This window comes from Pleurodeles waltl, chromosome 7, assembly GCF_031143425.1.
Source record: "Pleurodeles waltl isolate 20211129_DDA chromosome 7, aPleWal1.hap1.20221129, whole genome shotgun sequence".
Taxonomy (NCBI): Eukaryota; Metazoa; Chordata; class Amphibia; order Caudata; family Salamandridae; genus Pleurodeles; species Pleurodeles waltl.
This window is the reverse complement of record NC_090446.1, coordinates 91,749,623-91,771,736: the sequence shown is the minus strand read 5'-3', so window position 1 is coordinate 91,771,736 and position 22,114 is coordinate 91,749,623.

Here is a 22,114-nt window from a genome sequence, read left to right as displayed (position 1 = left end):
TCAGGGTAGAGCCTCAGCTATTTGGAGCACAGGTGCAGCAGATATCGATAGCTAGGAAGATGGAGCTATGTCAGAGAATCGTGGATAGGGTCAACGCTGTGGGACAGCACCCCAGAACTAGGGATGACATCAGGAAGAGGTGGAACGACCTACGGGGGAAGGTACGTTCTATTTCAGCAAGACACCAACACGCTTTACAGAGGACTGGCGGTGGACCCCCATTTCCTCCCGATCAACTCATAGCATAGGAGGAGCACGTCTTGGCAATCATGCATCCTGAGGGTCTGGCCGCAGTAGGAGGAGCACTGGACTCTGGTAAGTCAACTCTATACTACTACTACTTCCCCCCTACCTCAATGCCATCACATACCCTCACCCTCACTCTTATCACTTAACCACCTCCCACACACCCCACCATCACATCTCACTCATCCCAATGCCAAGCCCTGCATGCCCAACCAATGCATGGACATCACACACAGCCCTGCATGGACACCTATCCCTAAAGAATGCACACTAGAGAGAATCAGCTAGCCCACCACATACCAACCTACACAAGTGAAAGCTGCCAGGGCAAATCCAACCAAAAAGGGCAAGCTACTGATGCACATTATGTCACACACAGAAACAATAACACATCATTTACATCCCCACAGGTATCCCAGCCAATCTCACCGGAGGGGAGGTGCCAGCAATATCCAGTCCCCCAACTGAAGAGGCCCACAGTGATGACAGCAACTTCGGTCGCTGGATCTGGATGACCAACCTGGCCCGTCAGGGACCTCTGGACAGTCGGTTACCCAAGCCAGTCACAGACAACCACAGAGCCTCCCCCATCTGGAAACACCACCACAGCACCCACCCAGCGTACCCACACTTCTATCCCCAGGACACGTCAATCAGCAGTGTGTCCACCTCCAAAGGGACCCCAGGCACACCAAAAAACCCATGACAATCAGGGACCTAGGGTCAGTGGCAGTGGGCACACGGTTCAGGGGACAGGCACAGGACAACAGGGAAACTGGGAGGACTGCTGTGCGCCAGGGGGAGGACAGGCCCACAGAACCGACTCTCCAGGAGGCACCTGCAGAGATCTTGGGAGCATACCAACATTCCCAGGACACAATGGGCAAGATCCTGGACAATGTGCAGCAGAACAGGCGGCTGCAGGAGGGACAGTACCAGTGGATCAGGGAGGACTTGCAGTCCATCAACACCACCCTGGTTTCCATAGCAGGAGTGCTGGCAGACATGGCCAGTATTATGAGGGCGGCAGTATCACAACAGCGGGCCTCTGCCACTAACCAGACATCTGAACTGCCTTTCACCTCCGCTGCCGCAAGTGGACAGGAGGCCCCGCAACAGGACTCACCGCCCACCAGCAACCCCCCGCGCAGAAGGCGAACCACCCTGCAAACGTTCCCTGCGATCCAGGCAGAAGCCAAAGACCACTGCCAAGAGCCCTGCCAGAAAATGAGACTCTCCTGATTGTCACCCTTGTGTCCCACTCTGTCACCCTTTCCACCTTGAACTGCCATTGCTCCCCTTCGTATGTCCCCATGGACAATGCACCTGTGCTGCTGACTGGAACTATACCCTGGAATTTCCTCCATCATCACCCCACCCCATTGCACTTGCCCCTCAATATCTTAGCACTTCAATAAGCACCCTTGAAAAAAATAGAAGTATGGAGTATGTCAAATTTTTAAAGTATATATACGTTTAACCATGTACAAACATTGCAATTCAACTGTACAGTAATTGAGCAGATATGAAAGACCTGTAGTTGGCTGCAGTGATCACACCAGGAGCTATTGTGAGGCACCAACATCTGCAAATGAATTGCCAAAGGGTACAGTAAGTGGGCATAGAAGTAGGAAATAACAGCATGCCAGTGCCAAAGAATTTCAAAATAATTACAATGAAATGTGAAGTAACACTGTCTTACCTGTGTGTCATTGGAGATATTATCTGATCACTGCAGTTCTGTTGTCCTCATCCTCATCCTCTGCCTCCTCATCCTCATTGTCCACAGGGTCCACTGCTGCCACACGGGCATCTCCAGCCTCCTTCTCTTGCAGAAAAGGCACCTGCGTCTCAATGCAAGGTTTTGCAACATGCAGCATGCCACTATTATCTGCCAGACCTTTTTGGGTGATAGCTCAGGGATCCACCTGTTAGATGGAGACACTGAAACCTAGCCTTCAGGAGGTCAAAGGTTCTTTCTATGAGCCTTCTGGTTCGCCCATGTGCCCAATTATAATGTTCTTCTGCCCTTGTCCTGGCATTCCTCACAGGGGTCAGTAGCCATGATAGGTTGGGGTAACCAGAGTCACCTACAAATATTGAGGGACAACATTTAGCCACACACTAGCCCATATGGCCCACACCATACCCATACACCAACATATACTGTAGTTGGGACATCACATTTGGGAAGCTTCTATTCGTCAGGACAAAGGCATCACGCACTGACCCAGGATACTTAGCACTGACATGGGAGATGTACTGGTCTGCCAAGCACACCATCTGTACATTCATTGAGTGGAAACTCTTACGATTTCTGTACACCTGTTCATTTTGACGTGGGGGACAAATGCAATATGTGTTCCACCAATCGCACCAATTCTGTTTGGGATTTGTTCCATTGCATATAAGTCAGCCTTCACTGTGGGCAAATCTCCCACCTGGGGAAATACAATGTAGCTTCACATGTGTTTGACCAGGGCAGACAACACTTTGGTCAATTGAGAACATTGGCTGTGACATTCCTACTGCCAAGCCCACTGTCACTTGGAAAGAACCAGTTGCCAGGAAATTGAGCACTGATAGAACTTGCATAAGAGGGGGGATCCCAGTGGGGTGAGGGATAGCAGATATCAGGTCAGGCTCCAATTGGGCACACAGCTCTGTGATTGTGGCTGTGTCAAGTCTATAGGTGAGGATGATGTGCCTGTCCTCCATTGTAGCCAAGTTCACCAGGGGTCTGTACCCGGGGGTATGTCTCCATCTCCTATTTATCTGCAGCGGTAGCAATCTAAGGCACAATAGAGTGAGGAGCCGGTCACAAACTGAACAATGGGGCAATAACAGTGCGATGCATGCTGTCAGATTGTAATGGGTCAGTGAGAATTGTCCTGTATGTCCAAATTTAAACAGTGACGCAGTAATTATCCAGGGCCTGCCCCCCCCGAAATGGCATCCGCCTGTCCTGTGTGGAGGGACAGGTGGAAGTGAGGTAATTCTGCTGACGTTGTGGTCGTTGCGGGAGGCGGTCGGGAACTGCCGTGCAACTCCTCATTGGGTAACATTGGGCCCTATGGGTTACAGTGGCCAATGGTGATGTACGCCGGCAGTGACAGTATGCACCGCCACGGATGTGACTGCCATTTTCTATCCTATTCCTCACTTGCTACCTGACCTTCAATAGGCGAGGACCTACACTGCATGTGCTGCTGTGACCTGTGTCTGGAACCTACCATGGCTTGTGTGACTGGGGAAAGGGCCCCTGCCTTCGCTTCGGCAGAGTTAAAGAGAATGGTGGATGGGGTCCTACCCCAGTACGGACTGCTGTATGGGCCTCCAGACCTGCAGGTGAGTACACTGAATGCATGGAGTTGTGTGTGAAGGCATCATGTAAGGGGGGTGGGTGGGTGTCCCCTGGGCGGCGTACAGTTTGTGTGCTGGGCCATGTGTGTGTAAATGGTGATGTGAAGGGGTATGGTGGGCCATAAGTGTAAGAGGCAGGACTGTCTGACTAATACTATTTTCCGGTGTGTATTCCCTCTGCAGGTCAGCGCCCATCAAAAGAAGAGTATATGGTGAACTGCAGTGATCAGATAATATCTCCAATGACCCACAGGTAAGACACTGTTACTTCACATTTCATTGTAATTATTTTGAAATTCTTTGGCACTGGCATGCTGTTATTTCCTACTTCTATGCCCACTTACTGTACCCTTTGGCAATTCATTTGCAGATGTTGGTGCCTCACAATAGCTCCTGGTGTGATCACTGCAGCCAACTACAGGTCTTTCATATCTGCTCAATTACTCGGGGTCTATGGCAGGCGGAGCACCCACTGTCGGAATCGGTGGGAGGACCTGAGACGCTGAGCACGGAAGACTTGCAGAGGCCCAGCTGGGGGTGGCCTTCCAATGAGGAAGGGGTGCCCGTCGAACCCTAACTCCCCTGATGGCCCGCATACTGGCAGTGGCTATCCGGAGCTGGATGGGTGCTTGAGGGCATCACAGCAGCCACCAGGGAGTGAGTACAGGTCCGATCATTACAACTTACGCATGGTAGGGTGGTATCCAGGTGGGGAATGTGTGTCAGTTGGTGCCCCTGGGCCAGGCCTGACACTGCAGCATAGGTCCCCTGGTGGCAAGGGTCCAAAAGGGATAATCCTGCTACCTAGTTTATAGGCATCCACTACCGGTCAAGGCTACGTGGGTCCCAGGTGTGCTGGATTTGCCCGTGTGTGCCCCTCCCCATGGTTTGGTGGCTAGCAATATCACTGGTAGTTCAATGCATAGTACGTAGGCCTGTACCCTGTGTGTGAGTGTGCTGTGTATGCCAATGGTGGTGTTGGTGCAGCCATTGACCAAGTGTATCCTTTGACTCTACCCCCCCCTTTTTGGTTTGTCACCCTGTCCTTATGTGAATTAGCATCATGTGGCGAGGAGCAGAGGCACCGGTGACGGAGGGACCTGCATCCCACAGGACCCAGGAGGTGGAGTCCACCGACCCTGAGGGCACCAGTGGGACAGAGGGCGAGGGGAACACCACAGCGGAGACTGGAGGGTACAGTTTAGACACAGATACCTCCTCCAATGATAGCTCCCTGGTGGTGATGGACACCTCTGTGACCACCCAAGCTACAGGTACAGCCGCCACCCCCATACCAGCACGGCCCTCCCAGGAGCCCCTCATCGAGTTGCCCGTGCCCACTCACCCAGGAGGGTGGGTACCTCCTTTGCCCCAGGCACCTCAGGCCCTTCCCCAGTGAGCCCTGCTGCCCTGAGTGAGGAGGTTATTGACCTCCTGAGATCCATCTCTGTAGGGCAGTCAACCATTGTGAATGCCATCCAGGGGCTGGCAGCCCAGATGCAACAGACTAATGCATTCCTGGAGGGCATTCACACTGGCTTGGCGGCCCAACAGATGTCAATCCAGGCTCTGGCCTCCTCTCTGATGGCAGCCATTGTCCTTGTTTCCGCACTCCTGCCTCCAACTTCCACTTCCCAGGCCCATTCTCCTCAACTACAACCTATCCCAAGCACACAGGCAGACGAGCATGCACACAAGACAACACACAAGAGTGGCACAGGCAAACACAAGTACCACACATCAACCCACAGGCACTCACACAAACACCATCCAGATGCAGACATACCAACATCCACAATTTCCACTGTCTCCCCCTCCTCATCCTCTTCCACCTCTCCCAGTTCTCTCTACACTCACACTTGCATGCACTACATCCTCATCCACTACCAGCATCACCACCACCCCTAGCAGAACACACACCTCACTGGCAGACACCTCCACAATAGCCATGCACACGTCTCCTGTGTCCTCTCCCACTGTGTCTGTCCCCCTCTAATAAAGTACACAAACACAAGCACTCAGACACACAACAGCCATCCACCTCACAACAGCATCCAGCCCAAGCACCTGCACCCAAAATCAGCAGACAGACACCTCCAACAACCACTCCCTCTTCTTCCACTCCCAAACTTTCTCCCTCTTCCCGCCCCAATGTCCCTAAAAAGCTTTTCCTATCCACCATTGACCTCTTTCCTACCCCTCCCCCCCGTCCTGTACATCTGGCCAGGGGGCAAAAACCCAGCCAAGCACCTCAGCCAACCAGTCCATGGGCCCAGTAGCCACCACACCCACTCGTGGTGGGAAAGGATCCAGGCACATTTCCTGGGGTGAGGGATCCTACACAAGGCAGCCTCAGGGGTAAGGGGCCTGAACCAACTGATGCCAGGAAGACCAAGGAGACTGCCGCAGCTGCTGCCAGGAAGTCCAAGGAACCTGCCCCAGCTGCTGCCAGGAAGACCAAGGAGCCTGCCCCAGCTGCTGCCAGGAAGACCAAGGAGCCAGCACCCAGCAGGCAGGAAAGGCAAGGAGCCTGGGGCAGGAACTCTGACGGAGCCCCTACCACCAACCATGGTTGTGCAGCCATCTGGGGCTGTAGGGGATGGGCTGGAACCTCCCTCCACCAGCAGCAGCACCACCACCACCAGTGGGCTGCCATCTGAGGCTGCAGGGGATGGGCTGGAGCCTCCCCCCACCAGCAGCTGCAGCACCACCACCACCATTGGGCAGCCATCCGTGGCTGGAGCTTCCCAACACCAGCTGCTGCAGCAGCACCACTACCACCCCCCACACCCCCCCACCAGCAGCTGCAGAAGCACCACTACCACCACTGAGCAGCTGTCACCGCTGGGGGACGGTATGTAGTCCTGATTTCATGGGCTGCTGTGCGGCCTGGCCCCTGCAAATCCAGTGGGTATGACACCCACCTGAGAGACTGTGACCTTGCACTCTCCAGGATCAAGAGCATAGGGCACAATGCCCCCTCCAGAACCAGTGGGTAAGACACCCACCAACCCAAGCCTCCCCAGGATCAAGAGCACAGGGCACAATGCCCCCTGCAGAGCATGTGGGCAAGTCACCCACTCCAGAGACTGTGGACTTGCACTCCCCAGGACCATGCACAGGGCATGTTGCCCCCTCCAGAGCATGTGGGCAAGTCACCCACTCTGGAGACTGTGGCCTTGCACTCCCCAGGACCAAGCACAGGGCATGTTGCCCCCTCCAGAGCATGTGGGCAAGTCACCCACTCAAGAGACTGTGGCCTTGCACTCCCCAGGACCAAGCACAGAGCATGTTGCCCCCTCCAGAGCATGTGGGAAAGCGACCCACTTGAGAGACTGTGGCCTTACACTCCCCAGGACCAAGCACAGGGCATGTTGCCCCCTCTGGAACCAGTGGTCTTGTTCCATCTCCCAGCTGAGGTGACCCCCCCATCCCTCGTCCCCCTGAGGTGCCTGCCTATTTACCAACTGATGCCCTTGCAGTTTGCTCTCCGTGTTGATGCAGGTGACAAGTGGGGCCTTAGACTTTGGCCTGTGGCCATGTGGCCCACGCAAACTGAGGACTCGTCAGTGTCCTTTGAACTGTACAGTTGTAAATATCTGTGACATTGGCTAAGTTATTTTTATACTGTGTTGATATTATTACACTCACGTTAGTAAATTCATTTAGTCCTTGCATTATTCAGCCGATTTAGGGAGAATAACTTGTTTTCTTATGCATCTGGTTGTACGTATGGTGTGTGTATGTCGGGTGTGTGTTGGGGGTGTGTGTGTCACTCTCCTTTTCCTCCCCCCCTCCCTTGTGTGCTAGGCAGCTGTACTCACTGTCGTCGTGCTCGCCGTCATTAGTTTACTTGGTGGAGCAATACGTAGAAGAGCATGGGAAGACATGCAGCTCGGGCTCTATGGCGCTGTGGTTGTTCCCTGTGTCTCCAATGGGGAGTCCTTTCCCTTCTGAGCTCAGTTACCGCCATGCTTTTGACATCGTTGGTACCGCCCCGGAAAAGATGGTGGATTGGCATGTCTTAATACGGTAGGCGGAACATTGACTTCCACCTGACTGTAGGCAGCCTGTTGTTTCCGCCCTGGCGGTGGGTGTGGTAAAGTGGCTGTCTATCTGAGATCTATCCACCATGGTCATAATTTGGGGGTAATTACCGCCAGCCTGTTGGCGATATTACCGCCACTTTTACACCACCCGCCAGGATTGTAATGAGGGCCTATGTTCCTTCGGCTTCCTAGGCTTTTTGTTGGGCATCTTTTGGGTGGCTTTACTGTTACTGTTTCATTGGCCCCTGCACCAGCCCTCTCATCAGAAGTCCCAGCAGCTTGAGCCGACTGGAGGCATCACGTGTGGGTGCTGCTGCCTGTGCCAGTGCCTGCCTTGATGGTCTGACATCCGAAATCTCATAATTGTGGTCTCCATCTTCTGTGTCTGTGCCCATGCCAAGGGCTGAGATCAAGCTGGCACACCCCCTTAAATAACTGCAACCACTGGTGCAAGCTCTAGCAGGAGCAAAGCGGGTCGCCTTCTCCCAGACACTCCCTTTGCCTCTGCAATCACGCTTGAGCCCCTGAGTGACTGAGTTAGCCCGGCAGGTAAGTGGCCCATTTATCAGCACAGCTGCCTCTCTGTCAGTCTCAAATGCAGGTATGGCCAGCACACATACTTCCTCATAGCAAGCTGGCCACAAACCCTCAGAGATTTCATGGCTTGCAGGTGGGCAGTGACATTCTTCTGCTACTCTTGAAGGGAAAGTAGCAGTGGTGTAACAAAGGCCCTGACAGCCCTGTGGTGCGGGGAGGGCCCCGAGCTCCAGGAGCCCCCCTCAGCACAGTTCCCTGTGCACTGGCAACAAGCCTCTGACTGGGTCCAGGTGGGATGGGGCCCTCTCCAGGTACTTTGCAGAGGGGCCCCCTCAAGTTTTGTTACACCACTGGGGAGGTTAGCCATGTTGATTGTGTCGGCCACACCCAGCCTTACATTCAAATAATACAAAACAAGCATTTGCAGTGCAATGGGTCTCGCTAACTAACTGGACATTTCTTGCCACATTAATTGAAAATGAAAAGTAAAACAGTTGACATCAGCAAGCCGATTCAAAGCACCACGGCCTTCATGAACATGAGTTCAAAGGAGAGACACAAAAGGAAAAAAAGGTTTGCTCGCAGTCAAACGTGTGGCCAAACATGCAATTATCCATGTAACAGGGTCAGTGTCCAAGGCGGTAACAAAACCGCCCCAAGGAGAGACAAACGTAAAGCATTTACCAATGATAACAAAGGATTTTTGAAAGGCAAGCCCACGAATAAGTGAAAGTGATGGGTGTGCAGTGGTTAAAAGCCCACATTCCTTACAACTGGTAAAAGCGCTTGCACGCTTGACCTAAAATTAGGCTACTGGGCTTCAGACTTGCATGAGGCACTACTTTCTCAGAACAAGTCACCAGGTTCTGGAACTCATTACCAGATAAGAATTGAATCATTCAGGAGTGATTAGACTTCAGAAGGGAGTTGATAACATTGCTATTTCCAAGATAACTACATCAAACCGTAGGCATGGGATACAATCAAAAATAAAAAACTCCTTCAAGTATAAATCTGAGCCTACAGATACAAAACAGTCAAAGCAGCGTGTCTTTTGCTCTTTTGGGGTGTTTTTTTAAATTGCACATTGTTTCCCTCAGCTTGAAGTCGATGACAATTGCATTTCCTAAATACCCGATTCGCATTTAGGAAATGCTTTGTACATCTGAGAAGGAATCACAAATAAGTAATCCCTATTTGTGATTCCCTAAAGGGCTTTGTGCATCTGAAAAAAATATTTTGCAATTTTTAACAGCCCAAAATAGTGATTCAGACCATTAAGAAATGCAAAATGGCTTTGTACTTCTGGACCCTGGTGCTTATTAATCCCAATAACAGTGGTTAACAGGGCTGGCTTTAGGGTGGTCTGACCAGTGAGGCGGCCCTAGATGCTAACCTGGAAGGGCAGGGCTTTCCTCAGTTGGGGCTGTGTTCAGCAATAACTTACTACCTGCTGCAGAGTTCCTTCTGTGTCCAGCTTTCAGGTAGCAACAAAAATGTCAAGATAACTCTTGTGATTAGTGTTCCTGCAAGTTTTGTCTGGAGGCCGTTTTGATTTCGCCATAAAGTAGCACAGAGGGTTAACTGTTGAAAAGAACAGATGTGTACTTTATGTGGATAGCTGAGTAGATTAGTAAAGCTAGCCTTTCCCAGCGCATTAAAACAAGTGAAATGTATGCAAGAGAAGGGCTATGAAGACAGGGGGCACTTTTGCCAGACGGTGGTGAGGGAATACGAGGAGGAGGTCATGGGGGTGAGCACCAAAAAAGATTGCCGCACCCGGGTGCCACCAAAGATGGCGTTGGCAGTCTGCCAGGCAGTCAACTCTTGCTTAACAGACAGCATAATAACTCCCTTTTACTGCTTGACCCACTTATAGTCGAATAAGACAGGAGTCCTATGGATAATGAAATCTCTCAATACTGTACTAATCTACAGCAATAAACCACCAATCACCAACTGAACAGGCATGGATTAACTGAAGAGATCAACCACATACAAGCACTGTAAAACATAGGACTCTAACTCAGTCCACATATGCTATGATAGTAACAAAGTTCACCCCAGCAGATCTCCTCACCATCTCTTCTTCCAACGTTTTCCTGCTTGGGACCATACACTTAAAACTACAAATCTCACAATGGAAAAGCCAGTGCCACAATAGGCTTAATGAACCATGAGCATAAGATATCACATAAAATTATCTGTGTAGCTGGTTAAAGCTGTTAGCTTGGTGAAAAGCATGAACTGGGCGCCACTCTCTCATACTTCAGTCATCTCACTGCTAAGCACTGCGTCCCTTAATACGATAACTACATCTTGGAGGTCATCATACATGGAAACACTTCCCACTTAGGATTCAGAGAAAGACAACACTTGTCTAACCACACACCATATATGGTTTAACATCCTAGCCATGCAGGCAAGCCCTTCAGTTACCCCTCCCCCTCCCAAAGGGTAGTAAGCTCTTATAAATGGTAAAATGCATACAGCTAGGTCACTTATTGCTTTTCTGTGGATCCTGCATAAGTCCTTCTTCATGCAAGTTGTGGTTTCATTAAAAGATGCATTTGGAGGTCTTGGATCTGCTGGTGTAGACTGGCCCTGTTGTGTTGAGACTACTGAAAGAAATTCCTACATATCCTGTTCAATTTCATTTGTAACATTTTCTTCTTCCTTAATCCCTCCCAACTGGAATAGCAGTCTGACATTCTGCTTGGCTTCCTTTGCTAGGATGACCATCTCTGCTTTTTCACAATCTGGAATATTTTGGTTATTACTTGCCTCTTGCTCACTTTCTTGAGAGTTACTACAAGGTGCTTCTGACAACTTGCTCTCCTAACATTGTTTCTCTTATAAGGGCTGGGGTATGTGGTCATATCCATGCCTGCTTTCATCTGTAATTTCCTGCCTCTTGCTTTTGCCCCATGAGTAAACAGGTGTCTACAGTGTTGCTGTTGTATCTGCAGGCTCTCTGAGCTTCAATGCAGTCAGCTGTGCTGTCTCAAACCTTCTGGTTCTTGGTCACCTCTGAGCAAATCTTTTTCTGTGTTCTTAATGTTAGCTTTGCATTACACATCCAATTGACTAGTAGCCATCATCCTCTTTTCTTTGGAATCCACCAAAGCAGCATGTACTAAATCTAGTGTCACCTTATTGTGGATTGACAAAAGTCTGAGATATTGTGAACTGACAAGCACTTATTTTATGGCTTTCTACATTAAAGAGCCATATAATTGATGCTTTAAGTCCCATGTACACGTGATTGCATAGTCATAGTGTGTCCAGATGCCTTAGCATGCCACAGTTGATCAAGTAAGCAGGGTGTGGGACGTTTTACATTCATTGTAGGTGTAAGGATGAACAAGGTTTCATCATTTCTGCTGCCCACTCTTCTCTTTTCAATGCATAATGTATCCCTCAAGGAGGGTTCTGTGCCCTTTGTTGTTTTCCCAATTGGTATCTTTGGCCTACAGTTGGATTCATCTCAATCGGTGGCCACCAACAATTGAAGAGAGAGTGGCATGTTTGTGCCCCCCAGCATGATGGAGAAATGTGTCCTAATGGATAAGTAGTTAATCTAGGAGGATGCCATCCATGAGAAGGCATGGCTTTGAGCTATCTGCCTAAATATTTGCTGAAGTACACATAACACTATGCAATGAATATGTTTGGTGATTTTATGTTCTACCTGTTTTGATGTGAAGCCAATGAGATATGTAGGACATGGCCTCATGTTGGATCCATAGTCATTCATGCAGAAACACACTCCTTGCCTGAGGACATCCTTTTGTTTGCACTCTATGGTAGCATTACTTTATGTCAAAATTAATCAATACTTGGCATTTGAGTAGACAGATTTTCTTCTTTGGTCAAAGAAATGGCAATATTGTCATCTTTTCAATGGCGATTTCTATTCTTGTTATTTTAGAGGCCTATTTAGAATTCGGTAGGTACTGACCCCACCCTGTGTGATACCACTAGATTCATAGTGCTCAGCCGGCTGATGAGGATTTCTGTGCTTTCAGTAGAGCAAGTGGTACACCAACTCCATTGAAAGCACTGATTTTTTTGGCAAGCATGCACAATACTTTATGTGCTCACATGGCATGTTTTTTTTCTTTTAAAATCACAAACACCCAAAGCAGGAGTATATTATTGCAAAACAAAAATCAATGGTTCTGATGTGCTGGGATTTTAGTACCTGTAGATGGTGCCAATACTGTTGTTTCCTGTTCAGGACCACTAGGCTTAACTTGACTGTCTAAAACAGGAAATATATATGTCCGTAGGAATTCAAAAAAGAGGGTAAGCTTTTTGAATAATCAAATATTTTAGTAATGGCCCTGTTGGTGATGGTCCATTGGTCAAACGTTTTTAAAAGTAGAGCCAGCAAGGCTTTGCATGGTGCTTCTCCCATCTCTAAACCGGCTGGGGAAGCATCGAGTTTGGAAGATGGGACACCTCCAAACTCTACATGACTATTCATAATTAGTTTACTGGCATTCAAATGGTTCTACATGAAGTTTTTGAGTGACAAAAAGAGCACGAGAAATCCATTGCCACGAGTAACTCAGCTGGGAAAGCCAACTCATCAACAATGTTATGTAAGGGTATCCAAAGGGATTCTTTCTTTGGATAGATCTTAAGGCAACTCATTCTAGATTCAACACATTGCTGAATAGAGCTTGAGAATTGCCAGAGAACCTCTTTCTCAAGTGTTTCCACTTCTGATGGAATGGAGCAGGGGGAATAATTGTGGGCTTTTGTTTGAGCCCCATGTCGATAGTCTTCAGCCTCCAAATTGGTTGTGAATCAAAACTGAAACAGGGGGCATTTTGAGAAAAAAAGTCAGACAACTCCAGTCTCAGATTAAACCTGTCTTGTTTTTGTCTAGGGAAGGAGCTCAGACCCCAATTGAGCACTCGAGTCTGTAACAGTGTCAGGGCCCTGTTGCTCACGGTAACTACAGTGTAGGTATTTGGCTCGGGCTTACCCAGTAGGTCTTGGTGTCAGGGAGAAGTGGTGGGGTGGGTGACAGTAGCAACACAAAAACAAGCAATTAAAAACAACTTACCTGCTGCTTGCCGCATCGCCGTGCTTCTGCTCCTCTTGCTCCACTGCAGCACAGACTCCCAGACTCCCATACGGCCAGTCCTGATACTGCTTTCCTGCTGTTGGTAGCATGACAGAAGCTCAGGGATTGGCCTGAGTGGTATGGATTGCTCTCCCACATGGACTGGGAGCTTGTGCCTGCTGTCTCCAACCTGGCAGCACAGCTCAGGTTAGAGACATCTCAGAGTGCATATCTGTTTGGCCATCCTGAGATGGCCGACCAAACCACATGAGCACTTGCAGCAGCGCCTATCACTCCTCCTCCATGCCTGTCATTGTGATGACCCCACCCTCAAGACTCAGCACGGTGAAGAAAAATAAAATGATAATAAACCCGGTTTATTATCATTTTATTTTTCATGTTTTGCATCTGCTGGTAGGGAGGCGACGCTCCTCCACCTGGAGGAGCTGCTGTGGGTTGCTCCTTCCCCTGCCATGTGTGATCCTCAATGAGGGACGAGCCCAGCGTCTTTGTGACTGTTTTTGATTTTCACTTTTCCGTATCCTTTTCCACACACTTTTTATTGGCTTTCAAAAGAGTGAAAAGTATTGCATTGTGCAAGCATTTATGTTTCAATCATTCAAAACTTAAGCTATAAATTTACCACAAATCTTATTTATGCTGCAAATTCATTCTGTTAAACTACATTAATTAGTTTGCATATATGTTCTCACTCTTGTTAATCCACATTTCAAACTGAGTAGCATCTCTATCTTTCCAGTGTTCTGTTATAATCAAGCATGCGCCTGCAGTTAACGTAGAACTAAAAAGATATTTTTCTCAATTCGTTCCCTACAACTTTGAAAATTTTGAAGCATTCCAGTAGCACTAATGTTCTTTCTGGAATTACAAATAAACCAAGAATATTGTGAAAGTATGTGAATTCTGAATGCCAGAATTGTCACAGAGATGGACAAGTAAAAAACATCTGATTCCATTCACGAGTATTCGTACATCTGGGGCATAGGTTTGGAATGTGCGTATTCTGTTATAGCTTCTGGGGTGTAGTTGTAGATATGGCGCATTTTTGCCCGTTCCTGGTGGCACAGGGTGGTGCAGCAAGGCACTTGTTGCGTCGCCCTGCACCACGGCCCTAGTAAATGAGGCCCTTTGTTTTTAACCCCTTCGCTGCCAGGCCTTTTCCCCCTCCTGTGCCAGGCCTTTTTTTGCCTATTTGGGGCAGTTCGCGCTTAGGCCCTCATAACTTTTTGTTCACATAAGCTAAACAAGCCAAATTTGCGTCCTTTTTTTCCAACATCCTAGGGATTCTAGAGGTACCCAGACTTTGTGGGTTCCCTTGAAGGAGGCCAAGAAATTGGCCAAAATACAGAGAAAATTTCGTTTTTTTTAAAAAAAATTGAAAAAGTGGCTGCAGAAGAAGGCTTGTGGATTTCCCCCCGAAAATGGCATCAACAAAGGGTTTGTAGTGCTAAACTCAGCAGCTTCCTAGCTTTCAGGAACAGGCAGACTTGAATCAGAAAACCCAATTTTTCAACACAATTTTGGCATTTTACTGGGGCATACCCCATTTTTGCAATTTTTTGTGCTTTCAGCCTCCTTCCAGTCAGTGACAGGAATGGGCATGAAACCAATGCTGGATCCCAGAAACCTAACCATTTCTGAAAAGTAGACAAAATTCTGAATTCAGCAAGGGGTCATTTGTGTAGATCCTACAAGGGTTTCCTACAGAAAATAACAGCTGAAAAAGAAAAATATTGAAATTGAGGTGAAAAACACATCAATTTTTCTCTATGTTTTACTCTGTAACTTTTCCCTGCAATGTCAGATTATGGAAAGCAATATACCGTTACGTCTGCTGGACTCCTCTGGTTGCGGGGATATATAGGGCTTGTAGGTTCATCAAGAACCCGAGGAACCCAGAGCCAATAAATGAGCTGCACCCTGCAGTGCGTTTTCATTCTATACCGGGTATACAGCAATTCATTTGCTGAAATATAAAGAGTAAAAAATTGCTATCAAGAAAACCTTTGCATTTCCAAAAAGGGCACAAGATAAGGTGCTGAGGAGCAGTGGTTATTTGCACATCTCTGAATTCCGGGGTGACCATACAAGCATGTGAATTATAGGGAATTTCTCAAATAGATGTCTTTTTTACACACTCTCCTATATTTGGAAGGAAAAAATGTAGAGAAAGACAAGGGGCAATAGCAATTGTTTTGCTAATCTATGTTCCCCCAAGTCTCCCGATAAAAATGATACCTCACTTGCGTGGGTAGGCATAGCGCCCGCGACAGGAAACGCCCCAAAGCGCAACGTGGACACATCGACAATTTTGGGAGAAAACAGAGGTGTTTTTTGCGAAGTGCCTACCTGTAGATTTTGGCCTCTAGCTCAGCCGGCACCTAGGGAAACCTACCAAACCTGTGCATTTCTGAAAACTAGAGACCTAGGGGAATCCAAGGAGGGGTGACTTGCGGGGCTCGGACCAGGTTCTGTTACCCAGAATCCTTTGCAAACCTCAACATTTGGCTAAAAAAACACATGTCCCTCACATTTCTGTGGCAGAAAGTTCTGGAATCTGAGAGGAGCTACAAATTTCCTTCCACCCAGCGTTCCCCCAAGTCTCCCGATACAAATGATACCTCACTTGCGTGGGTAGGCCTAGCGCCGGCGACAGGAAACACCCCAAAGCGCAACGTGGACACATCCTAAATTTGGGAAAAAAACAGAGGTGTTTTTTGCGAAGTGCCTACCTGTAGATTTTGGCCTCTAGCTCAGCCGGCACCTAGGGAAACCTACCAAACCTGTGCATTTCTGAAAACTAGAGACTTAGGGGAATCCAAGGAGGGGTGACTTGCGGGGCTCGGACCAGGTTCTGTTACCCAGAATACTTTGCAAACCTCAAAATTTGGCTAAAAAAACACATGTCCCTCACATTTCTGTGGCAGAAAGTTCTGGAATCTGAGAGGAGCTACAAATTTCCTTCCACCCAGCGTTCCCCCAAGTCTCCCGATAAAAATGATACCTCACTAGCATGGGTAGGCCTAGCCCCGGCGACAGGAAACACCCCAAAGCGCAACGTGGACACATCCTAAATTTTGGAAAAAAACAGAGGTGTTTTTTGCGAAGTGCCTACCTGTAGATTTTGGCCTCTAGCTCAGCCGGCACCTAGGGAAACCTACCAAACCTGTGCATTTCTGAAAACTAGAGACCTAGGGGAATCCAAGGAGGGGTGACTTGCGGGGCTCGGACCAGGTTCTGTTACCCAGAATCCTTTGCAAACCTCAAAATTTGGCTAAAAAAACACATGTCCCTCACATTTCTGTGGCACAAAGTTCTGGAATCTGAGAGGAGCTACAAATTTCCTTCCACCCAGCGTTCCCCCAAGTCTCCCGATAAAAATGATACCTCACTTGCGTGGGTAGGCCTAGCGCCGGCGACAGGAAACACCCCAAAGCGCAACGTGGACACATCCTAAATTTTGGAAAAAAACAGAGGTGTTTTTTGCGAAGTGCCTACCTGTAGATTTTGGCCTCTAGCTCAGCCGGCACCTAGGGAAACCTACCAAACCTGTGCATTTCTGAAAACTAGAGACCTAGGGGAATCCAAGGAGGGGTGACTTGCGGGGCTCGGACCAGGTTCTGTTACCCAGAATCCTTTGCAAACCTCAAAATTTGGCTAAAAATACACATGTTACTCACATTTCTGTGGCAGAAAGTTCTGGAATCTGAGAGGAGCCACAAATTTCCTTCTACCCAGCGTTCCCCCAAGTCTCCCGATAAAAATGATACCTCACTTGTGTGGGTAGGACTAGCGCCCACGAAAGGAAAGGGCCCAAAACACAACGTGGACACATCACATTTTTTTATAAAAAGCAGTGCCTACCTGTGGATTTTGGCCTGTAGCTCAGCCGACACCTGAGGAAACCTAGCAAACCAGTGCATTTTTGAAAACTAGAAACCCAGGGGAATCCAAGATGGGGTGACTTGCGGGGCTCTGACCAGGTTATGTTACCCAGAATCCTTTGCAAACATCAAAATTTGGCCCAAAAAACACTTTTTCCTCTCATTTCGGTGACAGAAAGTTCTGGAATCTGAGAGGAGCCACAAATTTCCTTCCACCCAGCGTTCCCCTAAGTCTCTCGATAAAAATGGTACATCACTTCTGTGGGTAGGCCTAGCGCCCACAAAAGGAAATGGCCCAAAACACAACGTGGACACAACATATTTTTTCACAGAAAACAGAGGTGTTTTTTGCAAGGTGCCTACCTGTGGTGTTTGGCCTGTAGCTCAGCCGGCCCCGGGGGGGGGGGCAGAAATGCCCTAAAATAAATTTGCCCCCCCCAACCCCCACCCTCCCCCGCCGGGAGCGACCCTTGCCTACGGGGTCGCTCCCCCTGCGTGACATTGGCACCAAAAAACAAATCCCCGGTGCCTAGTGGTTTCTGCCCCCTTGGGGGCAGGTTGACCTAAACTCAGCCAATCTGCCCCCAAGGGGGGCAGAAATGGCCTAAATACAATTTGTCCCCCAGGGGAGCGACTTTTGCCTGATGGGTCGCTCCCCATCTCTAAAAAAAAAAACAAAGAAAAAAAAGAAAAATTCCCCTGGCGCCTAGAGGTTTCTGCCCCCCCCCCCCCCCGGGGGCAGAAATGGCCTAAAATAAATTTGCCCCCCCAACACCCACCCCCCCCCGGGAGCGACCCTTGCCTACGGGGTCGCTCCCCCTGCGTGACATTGGCGCCAAAAAACAAATCCCCGGTGCCTAGTGGTTTCTGCCCCCTTGGGGGCAGATTGACCTAAAATTGGCCAATCTGCCCACAGGGGGGCAGAAATGGTCTAAATACAATTTGTCCCCCCAGGGGAGCGACCCTTGCCTGATGGGTCGCTCCCCATCTCTAAAAAAAGAAAAAAAAAAAAAAAAAAAACACACAAAAAAAAAATTGCCCTGGCGCCTAGAGTGTTCTGCCCCCCCCCCCCGGGGGCAGTTCGGCCTAATAATAGGCCGATCTGTCCCCCGGGGGGGGCAGAAATGGCCTAAAATAAATTTGCCCCCCCAACCCCCACCCCCCCCCCGGAGCGACCCTTGCCTACGGGGTCGCTCCCCCTGCGTGACATTGGCGCCAAAAAACAAATCCCCGGTGCCTAGTGGTTTCTGCCCCCTTGGGGGCAGATTGACCTAAAATTGGCCAATCTGCCCCCAGGGGGGCAGAAATGGTGTAAATACAATTTTCCCCCCCAGGGGAGCGACCCTTGCCTGATGGGTCGCTCCCCATCTCTAAAAAAAGAAAGAAAAAACAAAAAAAACACAAACAAAAAAATTGCCCTGGCGCCTAGAGTGTTCTCCCCCACCCCGGGGGCAGTTCGGCCTAATAATAGGCCGATCTGTCCCCCGGGGGGGCAGAAATGGCCTAAAATAAATTACAGGGGAACTGTAGCCTTGGACGAGATCATCTCGTCCAAGGCACCCAAGAGGTTAAAGGAAGCAATCTAAAATGTTGCATGTGTTTAATGACTTTGGCAGTCGGACCGCCAAAGGACCACCGTCCCCGCCAACAACATGGTTCCTGATGGTATGACAGCAGTCGGGCTTGCAATCAGTCTTTGTGGTGCTGAAGTCAGTGCTTCCATGCAGATTACAACCCCCCTTTCTGTCAGCCTTTCCAGGGCCGGGACTCCACCATGTAAAGGCTGGTGGAAACGTAGTGGAGGGGGGCACAATTGGGCCCCTGCACTGCCTATGACCATGGCATGGGCAGTGCAGGGTTATCCCCTTCCCAGCTTTGCAGACAGTGCACATTCCGAGGGTGCTGGTAGGCCCCCACTATGCTACAAGATAGCACTCTGCTCCCTTTCCACCGGACTGACCACCAAGAATGCTCTATTTCAAGGTTTCCGCTGGTGAGCCAGGTCAGGCTGGTGGAAACCTTGTAATACTGCATATTCCAGGTTATTTTTTTTAGAGAAAGCAACTATCAAGGCTCTCTCTTTTCCTAAAAAAGATTGTACAGGTTGCATGGAAAGGTAGAGAAGAGAAAGATGCTATTTTCATTTGTATTAGTGATAATCTTCCTATTCGTGACAAAGGGAGTTTATTCTAATTAAATAACAGTTCTTTGATTTGATTTCTTTTTATGTAAAAGGGCATAATTCAGTTCAGAGATATCCTGGTAGTTTTCAGAGATCCATATACTCAAATCTCTTTGGATTTTTATTATAGTAACTTTAGAACAGACCAGATAGATATTCCACCTTAGTCTGAAATAACAATATCATGGTTTTGGTTGGGTTATTTTATAGTCCCCTAGTTTGTCGAATTATTTTATTATGTACAATACTGAATATGTGTTCAGTCAGTCGGTCAAGGAGCTTTATTAATCTGATTTTGAGCAATAAAAGCACACAATAAAACAGTGCAATCATAAAAACTACATGAAATTAATAAAAAACATAATTAAAAACCGGATGGAATCTAATTCATGTGGTCACAAATGTACATAATAGCAGGAACATTCATCACACAGCCCCATAGGGATTTCTGATCCTAATTGCACAAGTAAAATTTAGAACTGCTGCACAGAGATCCAACTCACACAGTCGTTGCAAATAAAGCAGTGCTTTTCTATGAGAATTGATCATGGATGAACTGAGAATTGGTCTCAGGAAGTGCTTGGGGGATGGGAATATAAATGACAAAATAAATTAGAGTACATAGGGGGTTATTCTAACTTTGGAGGAGGTGTTAATCCGTCCCAAAAGTGACGGAAAAGTGACGGATTTACCACCAGCCGTATTACGAGTCCATTATATCCTATGGAACTCGTAATACGGCTGGTGGTATATCCGTCACTTTGCCGTCACTTTTGGGACGGATTAACACTCCTCCAAAGTTAGAATAACCCCCATAGTTCTTTGCTTTGATGTCATTGCAAAGGCAATTTGGCAAAGGTGTGCGCCCACTGACTTCCTTGAAGAAGGCCATTATCATACAGCCTGTTAAGCAAAAATCTACTTTTTGCAACAGCAATTGACATCAAATAAAATTCACAACCCAGCAATGTTTTAATTGAGTTATATTTGTAACAAATACTTAGTTTGTCAAAGTTTGCGTGGTGGAGTCTGTGGTGTCTTTCCCTGAATGCTTCTTTTACCACAGCCATCACAGAAGGTTTAATATCTCTCAGGGTGGAATACAGGTCTGCAAAAGCCAGTTCCAAAAACCCCACTTTAACATAGTTAATCCATGGGATCACCAAAACATGATTCATGTAGAGGCAATCTTTCAAAACGTCTTTTGACAGAGAATCCTTTTTATCCCCCCAAATGTTGTCCCAGGGCAGGATTATTCAGGAGCTCCAGCAACTTGTTACAGATGGCATCCGATAATTCCTTGGTTCCTTGGAGATGTGAAGATGACTGACCTGACATCTTAGAAATGAGCCCTCCATGGACTCTCTTTCCCTTGCCTACTTTGCCCCCAAGTTTGGGTCTGTGGGATAGTTCCTGTGATGACCTCACTGGTGTGACATTTGGCGAGGGTCGCAATGAGGGTCTGGGTGGGTAAGAAGGGCAAGATGAGCGAGCCATTAGCCCTACCTCCTCAATTTGGCTGTCTGATTGATGAGCCAGAAGTGGAGCGAAGACTAACCTACAGTTCATGAGTGTCATGGCATGGAAGCGGGCAGGGAGGAGAGTGATAAGCTCTGCTCTGCCAGCTCTATTTCCATGTGGACAATATTCAGTGCTCTATGCAAGAAACCATCCAGTGATGTTTTGGGAGTTCTGTGAGTTTTCAAAGAAGGAGGGGTTTACAGACTTGCAAGTCTGGTAGGAAACTCCAGCGCCTTACCCTTCGCATCGAAAGAGGTTTGTATGGAGTAGGTGGGAATAAGGAGGGGGTGACAATCCGACTTCCCGCAGTCATCAGCAGACAGTTAGTAGCACTTTAGAACCTAATGTAATGCTTATGACACTGTTCTGCTCCATTTGAAACAGCCCAGTGATGGGAACAGGACAGGGGCAAGAGACGGGGCAGAACTGACAGAGACCACCTCTTGGTTGGTTAGAGTCCCACAGGCACCTTTGACAAGAACAACTTGAACAGCTCCAGGCAACTCTGGGCAGTTCAAGGGATTTCGAGGCAGCTCAAACAACAATTCCAATCAGATTACTGATTAGTGATTATAGTCTGTATGTGCAACAATAAATCAATCTCTTAGCTCATCCCCTGGTCGAAGCTAAGAGCTACCACCACCACCCACAAGCCAGCCAGATAAGGAAGCTCGGAGATACTTGCACGGACTTTCCAAGGCATCACAATGATTTTTCTCTGCCTCACCACGAATTTCAGAGTACAAAAAATAGTCAATAAATTGGCAGATAATGTCGATTCTGAGACAGCCCCTGGGCCCTGAGTGGAAGAGGGAGGTAGGAAAGCCTACTATCCTTGCTTAGAGGCTCATTCAACATTCTGTGTACCTCAACCTCCAGGCAGACGCAGCCCACTGGCACAAACAGGACCACCGTCCTTCTGCACGCCTCTAACTCACTCGGCTCCCTGCATGAGTCGAGCGCAGTAACAGCAGAAAGAAAGCGGCTCATGAGCTGAAGCTGATAGCAAGAAGAGGAAGACCAAACGACCTGAAGGCCACAACCCTTTGCACTTAAAAAGTTTACTGAGAGGGCAAGTTGCTATGGCTCAACAATACCCCCTCTACAGCTTCCGCTTCAGCGGCTCTAGCAGGGGCTCCGACATGGTGGTGTGTGTCGGTATATCGTGATCAGATGATCGACCTGGTCAGTGGATGGCCATGAGCACAGAAGCTCAGGGGAGGAAGTCATTGAT